Raw genomic sequence first — 9483 nt, 5'->3', positions numbered from 1 at the left:
ATAGGTACACTTCAACTGTGAATCCAGAAAATCACATTGTATGATTTTTAAGTAATTAATTTGCATTTTATTGCATGACATAAGTATTTGATACATCAGAAAAGCATAACTTAATATTTGGTACAGAAACCTTTGTTTGCAATTACAGAGATCATACGTTTCCTGTAGTTCTTGACCAGGTTTGCACACACTGCAGCAGGGATTTTGGCCCACTCCTCCATACAGACCTTCTCCAGATCCTTCAGGTTTTGGGGCTGTCGCTGGGCAATACAGACTTTTAGCTCCCTCGAAAGATTTTCTATTGGGTTCAGGTCTGGAGACTGGCTAGGCCACTCCAGGACCTTGAGATGCTTCTTACGGAGCCACTCCTTAGTTGCCCTGGCTGTGTGTTTCGGGTCGTTGTCATGCTGGAAGACCCAGCCACGACCCATCTTCAATGCTCTTACTGAGGGAAGGAGGTTGTTGGCCAAGATCTCGCGATACATGGCCCCATCCATCCTCCCCTCAATACGGTGCAGTCGTCCTGTCCCCTTTGCAGAAAAGCATCCCCAAAGAATGATGTTTCCACCTCCATGCTTCACGGTTGGGATGGTGTTCTTGGGGTTGTACTCATCCTTCTTCTTCCTCCAAACAAGGCGAGTGGAGTTTAGACCAAAAAGCTCTATTTTTGTCTCATCAGACCACATGACCTTCTCCCATTCCTCCTCTGGATCATCCAGATGGTCATTGGCAAACTTCAGATGGGCCTGGACATGCGCTGGCTTGAGCAGGGGGACCTTGCGTGCGCTGCAGGATTTTAATCCATGTGTGTCAGGTAGTGGATGTGCTTAGCACAAAGACTTTCAAAGGCTCTGAAACAGATATGGCGTTTTTTTTCTTTGAGTTTTATTGGCAGACTACAATTAATAAGGTGTATTTACGCCACCTACTGTACGGGGTACTTTGCGGGACTAAAATGAGAAGAAAGAAGGGCCGTTGTCAGGGAACGCCCAATGGACACTTGCCACATTCAGACCCTTTTTGCCAGGCAAGCAGAAGGGTGCAGTGGAGAATTTGTTGTGATGGCAAAGACCAATCTAGTCAACCCTTTTTTTTATCACTAGCTCCACCTGTGATCCTTTTAGATTCCAGAGATGGAGTCCAGAGATGTCAGAAGGACCATTGGGGGTCCATTAAGTCTCATCTTCTTTCTCTGTACTTTTCTCCTGTCATCCCTCTCTCCCGTCGACTCCCTCTCTCTCGTCAAATCAACAAAATAATATTAGAATTTAACCGTAAATATTGGACTCAAAAAAGGTTTAAAACAGATAAATACATTTAAAATGTTATATTATCAGCTATGTACAGTGTTTTAGCAATTTTCTAATTCTTTGTGGGTCTGTGTGATCTGTGGGAAATATGCATCTCTAGTGTGGTCACACATTTGGCAGGAGGTTAGGAAGTGAGCTCAGATTCCAACTCATTTTGTGGGCAGTGGACACACATCCTGTCTTCTCTCGAGAGCCAGGTCTGCCTATGGCGGCCTCTCTCTATAGCAAGGTTACGCTCACTGAGTCTGTACATTGTCAAGGATTTTCTTAATTTTGGGTAAGTCACAGTGGTCAGGTATTCTGCCACAGTGTCTACTCTCTGTTTAGGGACAGATAGCATTCCAATGTTCTCTATTTATTGGTTGATTATTTCTAGTGTGTCAAATAGTTTTCTTTTGCTTTCGCATAATTTGGGTCGGTCTAATTGTGTTGCTGTCCTGGGGCTCTGTGGGGTCTGTTTGTGTTAGTTAACAGAGCCCCTGAACCAGCATCTCTCTGTATGTGAGGGCTGTATGGTGAAATGTGTAGGCATCGCTTACTTTTAGGTGGTTGTCGACGCAGGCCTCCTAATTGTCCCTAGAATTTCTAAGCAAACAGCTGGAGGCAGGGCTTTCTCCTATAGAGCTCAATTTTTATGGAATGGTCTGCCTACCCATGTGACAGACGCAGACTCTGTCTCAACCTTTAAGTCTTTATTGAAGACTAATCTCTTTAGTAGGTCCTATGATTGAGTGTAGTCTGGCCCAGGAGTGTGAAGGTGAACGGAAAGGCACTGGAGCAACGAACCGCCCTTGCTGTCTCTGCCTGGCCGGTTCCCCTCTCTCCAATGGGATTCTCTGCCTCTAACCCTATTACAGGGGCTGAGTCACTGGCTTACTGGTGCTCTTCCATGCCGTTCCTAGGTGGGGTGCGTCACTTGAGTGGGTTGAGTCACTGACGTGGTCTTCCTGTCTGGGTTGGCGGCCCCCCCCCCTTGGGTTGTGCTGTGTCGGAGATCTTTGTGGGCTATACTCAGCCTTGTCTCAGGATGGTAAGTTGGTGGTTGAAGATATCCCTCTAGTGGTGTGGGGGCTGTGCTTTGGCAAAGTGGGTGGGGTTATATCCTGCCTGTTTGGCCCTGTCCGGGGGTATCATCGGATGGGGCCACAGTGTCTCCTGACCCCTCCTGTCTCACCCTCCAGTATTTATGCTGCAGTAGTTTATGTGTCAGGGGCTAGTCAGTCTGTTATATCTGGAGTATTTCTCCTGTCTTATCCGGTGTCCTGTGTGAATTTAAGTATGCTCTCTCTAATTCTCTCTTTCTTTCTTTCTTTCTTTCTTTCTTTCTTTCTTTCTCTCTCTCGGAGGACCTGAGCCCTAGGACCATGCCTCAGGACTACCTGGCACGATGACTCCTTGTTGTCCCCAGTCCACCTGGCCATGCTGCTGCTCCAGTTTCAACTGTTCTGCCTGTGGCTATGGAACCCTGACCTGTTCACTGTGATTACTATTATTTGACCATGCTGGTCATTTATGAACATTTTAACATCTTGGCCATGTTCTATTATAATCTCCACCCGGCACAGCCAGAAGAGGACTGGCCACCCCTCATAGCCTGGTTCCTCTCTAGGTTTCTTCCTAGGTTTTGGCCTTTCTAGGGAGTTTTTCCTAGCCAGTGTGATTCTACACCTGCATTGCTTGCTGTTTGGGGTTTTTGGCTGGGTTTCTGTACAGCACTTTGATATATCAGCTGATGTAAGAAGGGCTATATAAATCAATTTGATCTGATTTGGTTGTAGAATTTAACAGCTTTTTTCTGGACTTTGATAACTAGTGGGTATAGTCTTAATTCTGCTCTGCATGCATTGTTTGGGGTTTTGCGTTGTACACAAAGTATTTTTTTGCAGAATTCTGCATGCAGAGTCTCAATTGGGTGTTTTTCCCGTTTTGTGAATTGTTGGTTGGTGAGTGGAACCCAGGCCTCACAACCATAGAGGGCAATGGGTTCTATAACCGATTGAAGTACTTTAAGCCAGATCCTAATTGGGATGTTGAGTTTTATGTTCCTTTGGATCGCATAGAAGGCCCTTCTTGCCATGTCTCTGAAATCGTTCACAGCCTTGTGGAAGTTACCCGTGGTGTTGATGTTTAGTTCTTTGTGTGCTCTAGGGCAACAGTGTCTAGATATCATTTTATTTGTTGTCCTGGCTACTGGACCTTTTTTGGAACACCATTATTTTTTGTCTTACTGAGATTCACAGTCAGGGCCCAAGTCTGACAGAATCTGTGTAGAAGATCTAGGTGCTGCTGTTGGTCCTCCTTGGTTGGGGAGAGAAGCACCAGATCATCTGCAAACAGTAGACATTTGATTTCCGAGTCCAGTAGGGTGAGGTCAGGTGATGCAGACTATTCTAGTGCCCTCGCCAATTCATTGATATATATGTTGAAGAGGGTGGGGCTCAAGCTGCATCCCTCTCTCATTGGAATTTGTGGTCTGTATGTTTTCATTTAGCATACCATCAACACCACAGGCCTTTTTGGGTTGGAGGGTTTGTATTTTGTCCTGTAGTTCATTGAACGTAATTGGAGAATCTAGTGGGTTCTGGTAATCGTCAATAGCTGATTCTAATATTTGTAGTTAATCATGTCTGTGTTTTAGCTGTTTGTTCTTTGTTATAGAGCTGAACAGATTTGAGAAGTGGTTTATCCATACGTCTTCATTTTGGATAGGTACAGTTGAAGTCGGAAGTTTACATACACCTTAGACAAATACATTTGAACTCAGTTTTTCACAATTCCTGACATTTAATCCAAGTAAAAATTCCCTGTCTTAGGTCAGTTAGGATCATCACTTTATTTTAAGAATGTGAAATATCAGAATAATAGTAGAGAGAATGATTTATTTCAACTTTTATTTCTTTCATCACATTCCCAGTGGGTCAGTAGTTTACATACGCTCAATTAGTATTTGGTAGCATTGCCTTTGAATTGTTAAACTTGGGTCAAACGTTTCGGATAGCCTTCCACAAGCTTCCCACAATAAGTTGGGTGAACTTTGGCCCATTTCTCCTTACAGAGCTGGTGTAGCTGAGTTAGGTTTGTAGGCCTCCTTGCTCGCACACTCTTTTCAGTTCTACCCAGTTCTATAGGATTGAGGTCAGGGCTTTGTGATGGCCACTCCAATACTTTGACTTTGTTGTCCTTAAGCCATTTTGCCACAACTTTGGAAGTATGCTTTTGGTCATTGTCCATTTGGAAGACCCATTTGCGACCAAGCTTTAACTTCCTGACTTATGTCTTGAGATCTTGCTTCAATATATCCACATAAGTTCCATCCTCATGATGCCATCTATTTTGTGAAGTGCACCAGTCCCTCCTGCAGCAAAGCGCTACCACCCCCGTGCTTCAGGGTTGGGATGGTGTTCTTCGGCTTGCAAGCCTCTCCCTTTTTCCTCCAAACATAATCATGGTCATTATGGCCAAATAGTTATATTTTTGTTTCATCAGACCAGAGGACATTTCTCCAAAAAGTACCATCTTTGTCCCCATTTGCAGTTTCAAACCGTAGTCTGGCTTTTTTATGGTGGTTTTGGAGCAGTGGCTTCTTCCTTGCTGAGCGGCCTTTCAGGTTATGTAGATATAGGACTCGTTTTACTGTAGATACTTTTGTACCTGTTTCCTCCAGCATCTTCACAAGGTTGTTTGCTGTTGTTCTGGGATTGATTTGCACTTTTCGCACCAAAGTACGTTCATCTCTAGGAGACAGAATGCGTCTCCTTCCTGAGCGGTATGACGGCTGCGTGGTCCCATGGTGTTTATACTTGCGTACTATTGTTTGTACAGATGAACATGGTACCTTCAGGTATGTGGAAATTGCTCCCAAGGATGAACCAGGCTGTTTTCTAAAATTTCACCTTTATTTAACCAGATAAGCAGTTGAGAACAAGTTCTCATTTACAACTGCGACCTGGCCAAGATAAAGCAAAGCAGTGCAACACAAACAACAACCCAGAGTTACACATAGAATAAACAAACGTACAGTCAATAATACAATAGAAAAGTCTATAAACAGTGTGTGCAAATGAAGTAAGATTAGGGAGGTAAGGAAATAAATAGGCCGTAGTGGCGAAATAATTACAATTTAGCAAATAAACACTGGAGTGGTAGATGTGCAGAAGATGAATGTGCAAGTAGATATACTGGGGTGCAAAGGAGAACATTTAAAAAATAACAATATGGGGATGAGGTAGTTGGATGGGCTATTTACAGATGGGCTATGTACAGGTGCAATGATCTGTAAGCTGCTCTGGTAGCTGATGCTTAAAGACTTGTGGAGGTCTACAATTTCTGAGGTCTTGGCTGATTTCTTTTGATTTTCCCATGATGTAAAGCAAAGAGGCACTGAGTTTGAAGGTAGTCCTTGAAATACATCCACAGGTACACCTCCAATTGACTCAAAGTATGTCAATTAGCCTATCAGAAGCTTCTAAAGCCATGACATCATTTTCTGTAATTTTCCAAGCTGTTTAAAGACACAGTCAACTTAGTGTATGTAAACTTCTGACCCACTGGAATTGTGATACAGTGAATTATAAGTGAAATAATCTGTCTGTAAACAATTGTTGGAAGAATTACTTGTCATGCACAAAGTAGATGTCCTAACCGACTAGCCAAAACTATTGTTTGTTAACAAGAAATTTGTGGAGTGGTTGAAAAACTCGTTTTAATGACTCCAACCTAAGTGTATGTAAAAGTTGAAAGGTCAAATAGAAAGTTTACACCTTTGCTATTGCAGTGAAATGTTTTGTCCAGGAAGTTGTTTAAAAGGGATTGGATTTGTTGTTGGTATGTTTCTAAACTACTTTCCTTCCGTCTATAGCGTTTCTTAATAGTATGCAGTTTGTTCAGCTTTGATGCCTCATGATTGAGTATTGCTCTGTTCAAGTAGGCTGTGATTTTGCTGTGATCTGATAGGGGTGTCAGTGGGCTGACTGTGAACACTCTGAGAGACTCTGGGTTGAGGTTTGTGATAATGTAATCTACAGTACTACTGCCAAGGGATGAGCTGTAGGTGTATCTATGGTAGGAGTCCCCTCGAAGCCTACTGCTAATCCTAGTCACTCTGTCCCTCACCAGGCGCAGCCGGCGGATATCCCCGTATTTGGAGAACACTTAATTCAGCTTAAGAACACTTAATTCAGTCCTCTGTTGTTTGAGGTTTCAAGCAGGCCATGAACAGAGCAGGTCCCACACTGTTAAAGGAATTTGTTTCCTAAATGTTCGTTAACCAATTTAATTATAACAAAGCAAACACTCTGTCCGTTTCTAAGAATTTGTAAGATCCTTATTTGCATAAAATAGACAAAAACCAGCCACCAAATTAATCAATAGCGTTTATTCTCGAGAGATCTCTACTCAAAAATCCATGTACATTAGGTTATATATCACACACAGCGTCATAGCTTTCTAAATGTCCCTCTTCTCCGACAAGGACAAAGCTGACCAAAAGTCCATTCCAACACACTAACGCACATACCTTACACACAATATCTGGATTATCTCCTGAAGTCTCACCACAGTTTATTACCACTTAGCTGACAGTTCCAGTCCCCCCCCCCCCCCCCCCCAGATGTGGAAAACCTAGAGTGGCTCTTGCTGTCTTCCCTTACATAGGTTAATGATCCACTTAGTTTTCCTTAGGCACACACAGACATTCCTTTCTCCCCCCATACATACTACATAACCTCTAATCCTAATGGTTAAGTTTCTGGGTAGAATTATTTAATCATTTATCTTAAACCTTGATAAAATATCTTAACACACACCAAGGCTTTGTTGGGTTTGTAGCGGGTGACCAAGACCCTCCAGACGGCCTGGTCATGCGAGTCCACGTCGGTGCCATCGATGCTGCCCGCCTTGCGAGGGTGACGGTTGTAGACTTTTGCCACTGGACTCCAGTCATTCATTACTTTCCCTGACACTAAGCAATGTGGTGGCAGAAACAAAGTGTTAGTAAAAAAATATATTTAAAAAACAGCTCATAAATAAAGTTCACAGAATGTAATCACGTATCTGACAATTTATATTTGTTAGAGATACAGGTTATTTTGAGGTGGGCCATGGTCATTACTCACGAGTCATTGCTGCAAGCAAAAATTATGGATGTACTAACAAGATACTTGTCTCTCCGCCCTAACATTGGGAGTCATCCACAAAGCGTCACGCTGAAAGTGGCGATTTTAGGATGTAAATCTTGGTGGGGCAAACTGAATTTCTTGGGGTTGTTATGCCAAAAAACAACACTAAACAATACATGAATTGCACTATAACGGTGACAAACGGTGCCCACAAACTGTTAGGGCCTACATAAAACTGTCCCAACAGCAGTCCCAACACCTTACCACTGCTACACCTGGCTATCAGCGGAGCCTTTTCTGGCAGCGAAACCGTTCGTTCAGCCTCATTTACTGCCTTTAAAAAATGCATAGCTGACATGGCTGACTTGCTTAAACAAATGTGTTTTCTACTGACAATTGAGATGTACAAAACTATGGTATAAGGGGACGAGGAGCGGACAAGAGGCAATCCATAATTTTGATTAAGACATTCATGAGCGAGCTAGGACGGATGTAGCTCTTACAATATTCAATGATTACGTTTCTCTAAAACAGGTTATAGGCTACATGTGCACCATCAAGTCAGAACAGTTGGCAAAATTATGAGGGGAAAAGGGACCAAATTATTAGGGTGAGGCACATGGGCTACTAACAGCTTACTTCACAACATACACGTATGTTACTGTAGCTAAGAAAGTAATACTATCTCCCTGGCATATTACATCATTTATGCCGCAGCATACAATACATTTTTGGAGTCATCTTGTTGTGCTGTGCTCACTTGAACAGGAAGGTGGCGCGGCGTTCCTTTGTGGGCAAATGTCATCAAAGTCCGGAATTCTCTAGATTTATGGTGTTTTCAAGACAACTGGGAACTCTGAAAAAAATACAAGGTCGAATCATGACGTCAGTGATATTCAGGTCCAAGTTCCCGATTTACAATTCCGAGTTGGAAAAATTCAAAAATATTTTCTCAGTCGGAGCAAATTTCTTCCAGAGTTTCCAGTTGTCTTGAACTCACTAAAGTCAGATCCCCCAGTTCCGAGTTTCCAGTGTGGCAGAAGTCATGCTGGATTGACAGGATGGCCAACGTTGAATGTTTACCCTTTTAAGCTTGGAAAAGAGACCCTTAAACCCAGACATGGGACCACACCACTGAATAAGTAGGCTAGTGATTGCTCTGCAATGCTTGCAGTTAGCCACTGATTCCTTCCAAACCACTCATTGTTGAATTTGTGAATTTCAACTTGTGTAATGTTTATGTCCAATGGCCGATGAGCACCGATACGTTTTATCTATAATTTCTCTTAATTATTTCTATTCATATGACAAGGATTAAAAAGGATTTGCCAGTAGATTGTTGACTTGATTCATGATGACTGCTAGCTAAGATTTTGAAAGTATGATGTCATGATCGGTCTAATTAAAGCTACTGTAGATAGAATGTGATTTGATGTCATTTTATCTGTGGCCAATGACCTTGAGCCTTCTTGGATGGGCACTTCTAATGTAACTATGGCAGCACCCAAGGGGCTTGAATTTTTGAGCTCTACCCTTAGATTTGGTGGTGACAGTGTCCCCATGAGTGACAGAACACTGAGCCACAGCAACTAGAGAACATTACCAACCCCTATGCTCTGTATTTTCCACTGGCTGCCCTCCACCACATAAAGCACTGAGCTAGGCTGAAACACCTTCATTTTGGAGCTGCCTACTCAAGCAAAAAAAATTGCTTTAACTCAATTGTTTTTCTTTTACATTGTTTGCAAACTGATATGTGAGTTATTGATATTGTCGACGTCAACCGCCTGTATTCAATGGAGAGACGCTTTACTACAAGCCTCATGTCATGAATATGCATAGCAATCTCGAGACAACTCCATGTTTTTTCACAAAGTTGCCGGGATGTCACGTGTCCTACATATAAGTATGCTCAAAACAACCTAAGCATTAAGAAACTTTTATTCAATCAAATTAACTAAATGTAGCAAATAAGCCATTCCATTTTGTTTGACCAAATTCGACACTCATTGACATCCATACAAACACTCCTCGCTTGCTGAACGAAGGAGACGAAA

This window comes from Salvelinus alpinus, chromosome 18 (genome assembly GCF_045679555.1).
Source record: "Salvelinus alpinus chromosome 18, SLU_Salpinus.1, whole genome shotgun sequence".
Taxonomy (NCBI): Eukaryota; Metazoa; Chordata; class Actinopteri; order Salmoniformes; family Salmonidae; genus Salvelinus; species Salvelinus alpinus.
This window is presented reverse-complemented; position numbering follows the sequence as displayed.